The sequence below is a fragment of the Moschus berezovskii genome, chromosome 27 (genome assembly GCF_049115385.1).
Source record: "Moschus berezovskii isolate FMDL1 chromosome 27, NW_MosBer_1.0, whole genome shotgun sequence".
Lineage (NCBI taxonomy): Eukaryota > Metazoa > Chordata > Mammalia > Artiodactyla > Moschidae > Moschus > Moschus berezovskii.
Genome location: NC_142486.1, coordinates 9,033,535 through 9,046,165, shown reverse-complemented (window position 1 = coordinate 9,046,165; position 12,631 = coordinate 9,033,535).

Here is a 12,631-nt window from a genome sequence, read left to right as displayed (position 1 = left end):
ATATTCCAGTACCCCTGGAAGCCTCCCTCATGTCTACTCCTTACCCCTAAAGGCAACCACTCTTTTTTTTCCCCCTTTTTTTGGCACTTGGGATCTTAGTTCTCTGACCTGGGATCAAACCCACGCCCCCTGCAGTGGAAGTGCAGAGTCTTAACCGTTGGACCTCCAGGGAAGTCCGGCAACCACTCTGTAATCACCTTTAACAGACTTATTTTGTGTTCTCTTTCAGACTGTTGTCCTGTATTCTGGAGACCTGGGGCCTCTGGTTTGTTGTGTCTTCTGAGTTTCCACCCTAGTGAATCGTGCCCCCGGGGGTTTTGACATTTCTCACTGTGAGCTCATCCTTAGGGTGGCTGGTTCTTGTTTTTTCCCTCCAATAGAATCTGTTGCAGCCTGGATCTTGAGAGCACTTCCCAGCTTTTTTTTCCCCTTTTCGCTTTTACCCCAGAAGTATCCTCAGGCTTTGTTCAGTAATTAGGTCTTTTGAGTTGGGAGTTTTCTGAACCATTCCTGTCCAGTCAGTGCAACGCTGGGTTGGGAGTTCTGATTCTCAGGCTGCAACATACAAGCTTGCTTGTCATCTCCTTCTAAGTGAGCATTTTTAAGAATAATTGCATTCATTTATTTATTTGGGGGTATGCTGGGTCTTCGTTGCTGCATGGGCTTTTTCTCAGATTTTTGGCGAGCGGAAGGCTACTAGTTGTGGTGTGGGCTCCTTACCGTGGTGGCTTCTTTCTTGTTGCTGAGCACAGGCTCTGAAGCACAGGCTCAGTAGATGTGGTACACGAGCTTAGCTGTTCTGTGGAATCTTCCTGCATTGGCAGGCAGATTCTTTACCACTGAGCCACCGGGGAAGCCCCCTAGATGGGCATTTTTTCTTAAGTTCACCCATTTTAAAGGTCCAGCTTTAGACAGAGCTCTCAGGACCTGCCCCGAGCTTAGGCACGTTCCCAAGGCTGCCTCCTGTCCCCACATGCACTTGAGCACAAGCCCCTGCTGTTCCCCCCGTCCTCACCCCAGAAGCAGGGCAAGCTGTCCTCTGCAGGGGTTAGCCGCTTCTTGTTTCTGGCATCTGGGATTTCTCTCTTTCCTGGGACCTCAGCTGAGCGTTTCAAATAATTTCTGTTCTGTCCACCTTGAGGAGTTACTGAGCATTTGAAAGGTAGTTAGTGCGACTGTGGAACTCATTTTTAAATTGTTTAATTTTATCCAAATGACATTGAAATTTAAATAGCACATGTGATGGGTGGCTCCCATACTGGACAGTGCAGCCTTTGAAAGGAAGGAGGAACTTAGGTCAGACTAACCCCAGGGCAGGGATAACCTGCATTCCAGCCTCTGCTCAGGTCTCTGAGGACCTTGATAAGGTCACCTGGGAAGCACAGTGACTTGGCCTGGATTCCATTCTGTGGGTTTGGACCCCTGTGTGCTTGCCTGGAGGACAGGCCCTGGGCTGTGCCTCAGGGATTTGTATTAGGCCCCACCTGTTTATGTCTATTTGGAGTGTGACAGAGTTGAGAAGGATCCTGCCTGCAATGGGTTCAATCCCTGGGTCCTGAAGATCCCCTGGAGAAGGGAAAGGCTACCCACTCCAGTATTCTGGCCTGGAGAATTCCATGACTGTATAGTCCATGGGGTCACAGAGTTGGACATGACTGAGTGACTTTCACTTTCATGGCAACTTAGGTGACAGTCAAGAGCCTGGATGACCTCTTTTGTCCCTTAAAGCCTCAGCGTTCCTTCTCTCTCCCCTCCCCATCCATCTAGTCTGTCTTCAGCCCTTTCTTGACCCCAGACTCTCCCTGAAAAGTTCTTCCTCCAGGGGCTCCAGCTCCCCTGGATGCTTCAATAACAGCCTCATACATCTCAGGGTTCCCCAAACTGGTCCTGCTTTCCAAAGCCTGCAGGCCTCTGCCCATACTGGTGAACTTACGGTTGCCAGCAGGGGTGGGCAGGGGGAGGAAAGGATGGGGGAAGGGACGGCTAGGGATTTGGGGTGGACATGTACACACTGTTATATTTAAAGTGGCACTATTGGTAAAGATTGGGGGCAGGAGGAGACGGGGACGACAGAGGATGAGCTGGCGGGATGGCGTCACCAGCTGGATGGACGTGAGTTTGGGTGAACGGGAGTTAGTGATGGACAGGGAGGCCTGGTGTGCTGCGATTCATGGGGTTGCAAAGAGTCGGACACCACTGAGCAACTGAACTGAGTGGTAAAGAACCCACCTGCCAGTGCAGGAGACGTAAGAAGCATGTGTTTGATCCCTGGGTCTGGAAATCCCCTGGAGGAGGGCATAGCAACCCATTCTGTTATTCTTGCCTGGAGATCCCATGGACAGAGGAGCCAGGTGGGCTACAGTCCATGGGATTGCAAAGAGTCGGACAGGACTGAAGCGACTTAGCACACACTTAGCACGAAACCGACAAGAACCTACTATACAGCCCAGGGAAGTCGGTTTAATGTTATGTGGCAGCCTGGATGGGAGGGGAGTTTGGGAGAGAATGGATGCATGTATGTGTTTGGCTGAGTCCCTTCACTGTTCACCTGAAACTATCATAACATTGTTAATCGGTTATACCCCAATACAAAATAAAAAGTTTTTTTTTTTTTAAAAAAGCCAGTCTCAAATGTCACCTACCCCAGAAGCCCAACTTCACTACTCCCCAAATATTCTAATACGTGTCCGTGTATGTACACAGGTGTGTGTACATATACAGGTGGATAACATTTGTTTTTAAGAGTAAGCTTCATAGCATAAGATTCAGAATCCATCCAGGGGTGTAAGGTAAAAAGTTTGTTTCCCCCACACCCTGGGCTCCAGGCCACCCAATTCCTCCTCCCAAAGACAACTGCTTCCCTGGTGGCTCAGATGGTAAAGAATCCGCCTGCAATGCGTGAGACCTGGGTTTGATCCCTGGGTTGGGAAGATCCCCTGGAGGAAAGCGTGGCTACCTGCTCCATTATTCTTGCCCGGAGAGTCCCCATTAACAGAGGAGCCTGGCAGGCTACAGTCCATGGGGTCGCAGAGTCCCACTGAGGGGTTGCACTGTGCTTAGTAGCACAGCCCAAAGACAACTGCTGTGCCTCAAGGCTGTGAACACCCTTCCTCAAGGACCATGTGGATTTCACAGCAGTTGCCTGGAAAACAGCAGGATAATCTTATTCTCTTGTAGGCTCTCTGAGAACTAAGGAAGGGCAAGCCACCACTACCTGAGCACAGGGATAGTAAGAGGGAATATACAGCTGTAATGAGGGGTCTGGACCGAAACACAAACTCATGGACCCCTGCCACGAGAATGAAAGACAGTGCAACTGGGAAATGCACCCACCAGCTTCCCCAGGGCCCCAGCGTGGGAGCTGGATTTGTTCCTGATCCATAAGCTGCTCTGTTAGGTAGAACAAGGAGCTTCCCAGGTGGTGCTGGTGGTAAAGAATCTGCCTGCAATGCAGGAGATACAAGAGATGCAGGTTCGATCCCTGGGTCAGGAAGATCCCCTGGAGGAGGTAACGGCAACCCACCCCAGTACTCTTATCTGGAGAATTCCATGGACAGAGGAGCCTGATGGGCTACAGTCCAAGGGGTTGCAAAGAAGCAGACAGGACTGTGAGCACACGAACACATGGGCATAACAAAGCCTTGGAACACGCCGGAAGCCCATCAGTGGTAGAACAGATGAATCAGTAATGTCATTCAGTGGAGCAGCTCACGAAAGTGAGACTGAATCAGCTGCAACCACACACACTGTGGATGGATGACAGAAGCCAGACAGGGACTCCCCTGGCGGTCCAGTGGTTAAGCCTCGGCACGTCCCCTGCAGGGGGCGCACTTGGGCTCCATCCCTGGTAGGGGAACTAAGATCCCACGAGTCTCGCGATGCAGCCAAAAAAACAACAGGCATAATAAGGAACATACTGAGTCTATTTATATACTAAACGTCCAAAAAACAGGCAAAACTCAACTCCAGTGTTAGAAGTCAGGAAAGCAGTTACTTTTGGGGTAGCACACGCTGCTATTGTGAGGCTGGAACCTATCACTTCATCTGGATGCTGGTCAGTTGGGTGTGTGAAAATTCATCGAGCTTTTCCTATATATATATACACTTTTATATATGTATATTATATTACACTTTAAAAAAAGAAGTTACAAAAAAGAAATGAGAAACCTTTCCATATACTGCAATCAGGGATCTCTAAGGCTGAGATGGAAAGAAAAAAAGAGTACATGCCCATTAAAAACAAGTTGTTTTCTGGGAAGAGCATGAACCTCTTATATGCTGGCAAAGCCACAGTATAATTGTGTGGGCCTCCTGAACTTCTGCCACGTGAATGTATTTCTTATTGGAGAAAATGAATGTTTCAGATTGGCCTTTAAGAAACATTATGGGGCCCCTGCCAGACACTGGCTGGACTCCTCACTTGAGCCTGAGAGGACCAGCAGCTGCCTGCAGGTACCCACAGCGTGAGTGATGGTGGCAGTGAGCCCTGGAATGAACCATGCCACTCCTGTGATGAAGAACTTCAGAAGCATCTGGATCTCAGGATCCCCAGCTCTGTGGCTTTCACAGGTGTGCTTTGGTGCCTTAGGAGCCTAGAGAAGGGCCCCCGCAGCCACAACCCCAGCTTTAAGCACTGTGAATCTATTCTTTGTACTCAGTTCTATGAAGCTATTGTTTGAAAAATAACTCCGTTGCTAGAGAGTCCAAAAGCCCCTTTTCTAATGAAATGCTTGCCCAGGAGTTCTCAGTAGCCTGTTGGGTACGTGGCTTTTTTTATGGGACTGTCTCAAAAGTTGCAAGGATCTCAGCATCCACCGCACATCAACAATATTTGCAATCACCATGACGACCAAAAGCACCCCTTAAATTATCCAGAGGGCGAGAGGGGGCTGGGATGCACTAACCAAAGCAAGAGATTCTTCACCAGTGTACTTGATGGTCCACAAACTTTCTGGGATACCCCCCAGTGACGAGGAGCTCACCACCTCCCCAGGCAGCCCACGCCGAATTCAGCAGCTCTGTCTCCACACACAGCTTCCTTTCCCCTATAAGGTCCACCAGTTAGTTCCAGGTATCAGTCAAAACATGGAGAGTAAATCAAACTCCTCTCCCCTATTTACATCGCACCACCCATGAGATGGGGGCTTCCCTGGTGGCTTAGCGGCAAAGAATCTGCCTGCGATGCAGGAGCCTTAAGAGATCTGGGTTCAATCCCTGAGTTGGTAAGATCCCCTGGAGTAGGGCATGGCAACCCACTCCAGTATTCTTGCCAGGAGAATCCCATGGACAGAGGAGCCTGGTGGGCTACCCTCCATGGGGTTGCAAAGAGTCAGACACGACTGAAGCGACTCTTTTTAAGTTTTCAGTTTGTTTGTTTATTTACTTGACTGTGCTGGGTGTTAGTTGTGGCACACAGAACTTCTAGTTGTTTTTTAGTCATTAAGTTGTGACTGACTCTGCAACCCCATGGACTGCAGCACGCCAGGCTTCCCGTCCTTCACTATCTCCCAGCGTTTGCTCAGACTCATGTCCATTGAGTCGGTGATGCCATCCAACCATCTCATCCTCTGTCCTCCCCTTCTCCTCCTGCCCTCAGTCTTTCCCAGCATCAGGAAGGATCTCTAGTTGCAGAATGTAAACTCTTAGATGCAACATGTGGGATCTAATTCCCTGACCAGGGATTGAACTCAGCCCCCCTTACATTGGAAGCGCATCTTAACCACTGGACCACTAGGGAACTCCAACCATGAGATGTTTCTGTCAAAACGATTGACTGAGCCCAGTCAAGTCTATATTTAACTTTAAGCCCAGTCTATATTTAACTTCTCTTCCCATTTACAGAAAATAAAGGGGACAGAGGAATGAGGTAAGTGCCACCTCAAGGAAAATGACAGACCCAGAAAATGGGACTTTGTACAAGATGATTGGCCCAGGACTAAAAAAAAAAAAAAAAAATGCCAGGGATGAAAGGATTGGTGGGGGCACAGGAAGAAAGAGAGCGACAGACAGAGGTGCCCTGAGCCTTGCCTGGGTCCTGATGGGACTAGCAAAAGAATAACAACTCAGCCATAAAATGCTTAGCTGAGAAAACTGGGGAAACTGACTTTAGATTAGATGGTAGTAATACTGGAATTACTGTTAATTTTCTTTCGTTTTTAAAAACATTTATTTGGCTGTTCTGGGTCTTGGTTGCAGCACGAGGGATCTAATTCCCTGACCTTGGATTGAACCTGGGCCCCCTGCGTTTGGGAGCGCGGAATCTTAGCCACTGGACCACCAGAGGAGTCCCTATTGTTAATTTTCTTGAGTCTGATCATGGTTTTGTGGTTTTGAAGATAATGTATTTTTAGGAGGCGTCTGCGTGCTGAAGTATTCGCTATGTTCAGGAAGTGAAATGTCATGATGTTTGCAAAGTGATTTCAAATAGTTCAGCAAAACCAACCAATTAACCTGGTACACACACTGGCAGATGTTAACAATAGTTGGATGTAGGTGGTAGGCGTAAGGGACTCATTAACTTATTATTTCAAGTTTTCTTAATGTTTGAAATTCCTCATAATGAAAAGTTTGCAGAAACATCTTTCCTTAAAGACAGCCCATTGCGGGGACTTCCATCGTGGTCCAGTGGCTAAGACTCCAATGCTCCCAGTGCAGGGGGCCCAGGTTCGATCCCTGGTCGGAAAACTAGATCCCACATGCGAAATTATGAGTTCCCTTGCTGCCACTAAGACCTGATGAAGCCAAATAAATAAATATTTTAAGCAGAACTCTATAATGTCTCAAAAAAAAAAAAAAGCAGATTATGTTTTATACTCAGTGTGCCCACGTTTGTGTATGTGGTTCTGTACAGTCAGCTTAAGTAAACCAAGCAGACAAAAGGCTCAACTCCATGGAGACAGGTTTGGGAAAGCAGGTGGTATCTGGGAATTGTGAGGCCAGCAAGCTGTGTTTCTCTAAGGAAGAGGGTGAGGCTGGAGGGTGGTCTGGGTGGCTTGGGGAAGGGCCTTAAATGCCAGGTTAAAGAGGCTGATGTCGGTCAACTCTGGGCTGTAGTTGGGAGCAGAGTGGGTGATGATAGACAGGGGAAGAGCTTTAATCTCAAGTGCCCTGAAGAACAAGGCTTGTCCTTGGGGGTCTGTGATCATCAGGGTACAGCTGCCACTTGGGGACACCAAGGGAAGAACATGCACGTGGGCCCAATAAATTACTCGAGCAGCCAGAGTTCTTTCCTTGTATGTGAAATCTAGTGTATAGTGTTAGCTCATTTAAAAGCAAAAGCAGGGAATTCACTGGTGGCCCCATGGCTAGGACTCTGAGCTCCTAAAGCAGGGGTTCCAGATCCTACGCCTGGTCAGGGAACTAGAGCCCACATGGCGCAACTAAGTTCACATGCCAAAACTAAGACCTGGCACAGCCAGATAAATATTTTTAAAATTAAGAAAAAATAAAAAGAAAGCAAACCACCGTTGGAGACAGACAAAGCGAGTCTGAGGCCCCAAGCAGGGGCCTGCCAACCCCAGACTAGAGGCTGCAGGTGAGTTAGGGAGTATGATGACCCAGAGGGCCATGCTGGTGGCTGACCTCAGGTGATGGTGCAGAGGGAAGGTGGCAGGCAGAGGCCTGACTGCAGAGATGCCTGGAAGTAGATTCCGCCCTGGAGACTTTCAGAAAGAGGAGGGCGGAGTCCAGGGTGACTCCCAGGTGTCTGCGTGGGTTGGATGGGTAAGGATGACTCTTTGGAGTTGGGATCCCAGAAGGAGGGCAGGATGCTTGGGGGAAACTGAAGTCTGTGTGTCTAAGCACTTGGCCTTTGAGGAGTCTTTGGGTCTTGCAACCAGCTGGAGACCTGGAGAGATGAGTTGGAGGCCCTAGGGTGGGCAGCCCTGCTGCAGGCAGAGTTCTCTGCAGAGAGTCAGGAAAGGGTTGAGGACAGGATGAGTGGGGAAGGGATGAAGGAGGAAAGCTGAGGCTTTAAGGGGCAAAAGGAGGCCCTACAGGGTCCCGACTGTCACCTAAGGTGTCCTTTGTTGTTGTTGAGTCGCTAAGTCATATCTGACCATGCCAGGCTTCCTGGTCCTTCACCGTCTCCCGGGGCTTGTTCAGACTCGCGTCCATTGAGTCAGTGACGCCATCCGACCATCTCATCCTCTGTCGCCCCCTTCTTCTCCTGCCACTCCCTCTCCACTCTGTGTCACACCCAGAACGGACAAATAGGTGGGGCCTGATGCGGACCTCAGAGATACCCCTAGGGCCTGTCCTGCAGGCTGACTGGCCCGCTCATCAAGCACACGTGGGTGTAAATCCACAGAATGGAATCCAGGCCAACCTGCACGCTTCCCTCATGACCTCCATCAAGGTCCTCAGAGACCCAGACGGAGGCTGGGATGCAGGTTGTCCACCCCGAGGGTAGTCTGACCTGGGCCTGCCAAGCCCGTGGGGGTGGTGGTAAGCTCCTCCTTCCTGTTTTAGGGGAAGGGAAAATGGTCTTTACTGAGCAGTTGCTCTCTGGTTTAATCGCATGTCAGACCGGCACAGTGGGTGTCACGCTGACTGCAGGCCTCAGCCAGCCGTCTTTCACGCATTCACCGTACATTTACTCAGCACCTTCTGTGGGTGCATTAGGCACAGAAGTCAAGACACCAGGAGCTGAATCAGAGCGCTGGGGAAGCGAGTTGTGCTGTTTCCCAAACTGTGTGTGGGTGCTCAGTCGCTTCAGTCGCGTCCGACTCTGCGACTCTAAGGACAGTAGCCCGCCAGGCTCCTCCGTCCATGGGATTCTCCAGGCAAGAATCCTGGAGTGGGTTGTCGTGCCCTCCTCCAGGAGATCTTCTCGACCCAGGGACCGAACCCACATCTCTTATGTCTCCTGCACTGGCAGGCAGGTTCTTTACCGCTAGCGCCACTTCTCAAGTTACAGAGGAACAATCCCCACTGTCACCCCATTTCTGGCCCCAGATGCACCCGGATTTTGGCAGACGCTCTAGGAGGCAGTGTCAGGATTTTGGTAGGGGAAGAAGGCCTAGGAAACATGGTCTGAGAAACCTCCCCATGTGCTTCTGATTTGGCAGCTAGGCTAATCAGAAAACTCGACAAGTAAAACCCTTTGAAATGCTTGATCAAATTAAAGTTATTTTAGATGCACAGCTGAGCTCCCAGGGAAGAAAGAGAAAACCCAGGAGTCCAGAAACAAACAGGGGACTGAACACCACACATGACCGACAATGAATTGATAAGGTGTCTTCCCTTGGGTGTTAGTGAGGGTCTGTAACCAGGAGTGACAGGAGATGAGATTTACAAGAAAAAAATATATACAGACTAATTCAGGATGTATTATGTATAGTTTTGGGCTAAGTATGGCAGTTGGACTCACCCACAATGAAAACTGTACTCGTTGTTGTACCCATGGTACCCATTATTAAGAAATGTATACATATAAGAAATATATGTATACTATGGCTGATTCATGCTGAGGTTTGACAGAAAACAACAAAATTCTGTAACGCAATTATCCTTCAATTAAAAAATTAATTAAAAAAAAGTGTCGAGGGCTTCTCTCATGGTGCAGTGGTTAAGAGTCTGCCTTGCAACGCAAGGGACATTGGTTTGACCCCCGGTCTGGGAAGACCCCAGATGCTGCAGAGCGACCAAGCCCATGCTCCACAACTACTGGACCAGAACTCTAGAGCCTGTGAGCTGCAACTCCTGAGCCCATGAGCCACAGCTACCGCAGCCCGTGCACCTAGCTTTGTAGCAAGAGTGGCCACCACAGAGAGACGCCGTGCATCACGACCAAGGGTAGCCCCCACTCACCACAGCTAAGGAAAGCCCGCGTCCAGCAATGAAAACCTGCCATAGCCAAAAAAAATTTTAAAAAGAAATATCAAAGCCCTTAAGCAAATTTTCACATATGAGAATCAAAGTTACAATTAGAACAATTATAGCCCCTAGATCCTGAGGATATACAATAGTAGCATGAAAGAGAACATAAAATGCAGTGTGCTGGACTCTTAAAGACATAAAACAATAAACCCAAACTTTAAGACAACAAACACTCCATCTAACAAAGAACCAAGTTTCTACAAAACTGAAAATGTACTCACTGAAAGAGCACAATCAAGCCCTCAAGAGGTGGATTTAACAGCACATGGAACACAGTAGGAGTGGCTTCCCAGGAGGCGCTAGTAATAAGGAACCCGCCTGCCAATGCAGGAGACATAAGGGATGCAGGTTCAATCCCTGGGTTGGGAAGATCCCCTGGAGGAGGGCACAGCCACCCACTCCAGTATTCTTGCCAGGAAAATTCCATGGACAGAGGAGCCTGGTGGTCTACAGTCCATGGAGTGGCAGAGTCAGATATGACTGAGCACACACACACACACACACACACACACACACACATCCCATCCACCCTCCCCACAACTACTTTCTGTCTCTATGAATCTGCCTATTCCGGACATTTCATGTACACAGAATCATCAACATGTGACCTTCTATGTTTGGTTTCTTTCTCTCAGCATTGTTTTCTGGGTTCGTCCATGTTGTAGCATGTATCACTATTCCATTCCTTTTCACGGCTGAATAATATTACACTGTATGGCTATACTAGTTTTGTCCATTCAGCAGGTGATGGACATTTGGTTGTTCCCACGTTTTGACTATTACAAATAATGTTGCTATGCACCTTCAGGTACAAGTTTTTATCTGTACATTTCCACTTCTTTTGTTTGTAAACCTGAGAGCGGAATTGCTGGGTCATAACTCTTTAAAAAAATGTTTTTTTAATATTTATTTTTGGCCGTTCTGGGTCTTTGCTGTGGCGCACAGGGCTTTCTCTAGTCGCGGTGAGCAGGGGCTGCTTTTCATGATGGTGAGGGGGCTTTGCATTGTGGTTGCGCGTCTTCTTGCCAAGCACAGGCTCTAGGGCAGGCTGGCCTCAGTAGCTGCAGCCCTCGGGCTCCATACTTGTGACTCATGGGTTCTAGAGTGCAAGCTCAGTAGTTGTGGCACACAGGCTTAGTTGCCCTGTGGCGTGTGGGATCTTCCTGGACCAGGGGTTGAACTCATGTCCCCTGAATTAGCAGGCAATTTCTTAACCATGAGACCACCAGGGAAGCCCCATAACGCTGTTTAGCATTTTGAGGAACTACCAAACTGTTCTGCACAGCAGTGGCACCATTTTATATTCCCAGTAACAGTGAAGGAAATTTTCTATTATCCACGTCCTTACCAACATATTTTTCCTTTCTTTTTAAAAAATTATGGCCATCCTGTGGGTGCAAAGTGGTATCTTGCTGTGGTTTCCCACGGATTTACTTTCAAAATACTGAACCACTATTACATTCCTGGGGTAAATCCTACTTGGTCATAGTATATTATTCTGTTTAGATATTTCTAGAATGACAGTGGTGCATATTTTCCTCTTCCTGTACTAAGTTTTGGCATTAGAAAGAGAATGACACATCAGTGTACAAAAGACATTTGCATCTTGTTATGTGGAAGCATTAAGTTGTTGAGTTGTATGGAAATCGAATATGGTAGAAAGGTGTGTGTGGGTGATGAGGAGCCAAAAGGATGGATTGTGCTGGTTGCTTATGGTACCTTAGCCCCAAGCCCGCTCCACTGCCTGTTCTGTGCTAGTTGCTGGGCCGCTGAAAACTACATTTCCCAGATTCCCTTGCAACTGGCTTCCTGTTGAGGTGGGCCTGCTAAGGGGCCGCTGAGGGAGACTGGCAGCAGGTGAAGAATTTCTTCTGCCCTTGTCCGGCAGGAGCCGACGTTTGGCTCCAGCACTGTTTCTGCATCTTTTTTTCTTTAATTACTTTTGGTTGCATCCGGCCTTAGTTGTGGCACGTGGGCTCCGGAGCGTGTGGGCACACGTGTTTAGTTGACCCACAGCACGCAGAACCGTAGTGCACTGATCAGGGATTGAACCTGTGTCCCTTGCTTTGCAAGGTGGGTTCTTAACCACTGGACCACTGGGGAAGTCCTGCATCTATCTTAGTAAGAAGTTCCAGCACCAACTGGAATCCAGCCCTTCCCCGTGACACACATCAAAAATCTAAGCGCCGTTCTGGGGCTCTGCCCTCCACACCTCTAACCAGCTTCCAAGATGACTCCAGTGATTTCTCCTGGGCTTTATTTCTGGCCTTGTGTAGACAGCTCACACGCTGGATTAGGTCCTAAAAGGCAGTGGAGCCACTGCTTTGCTCTCTTGGGATGCTCGCGCCCTCGAGGATGCTGTGAGGACACTCAAGGGGCCCTGTGGAGGGGCCTCTGAGAGGGACCGAGGCCTCTAGTCAATAGACAGCTCAGTTTGCAGCCATGAGAAAGTCCTTGGAAATGAACCCTCTGGCCCCAGTGAAGCCCTCAAAGGATTCCAGCCCCGGGCAGTATCTGACCACAAACACAGGAGAGACCCCAGGCCAAAACCACTCACCAAGCTGTTCCCAATTCTTACCAGAGAAGTTCTGAGCCACTAGTGACCACTGTTACTTCAAGCCACCAAATTTAAGAGGTGAATTGTTAACCTTGATACCAGATAACTAAATTAACTTCTTTCCTTAAGTGCCCCAGCCAAGGGTGGCCGCTACTTCCTACAGTTCAACAGAGATGGTTATCTCAGTATCTGCTT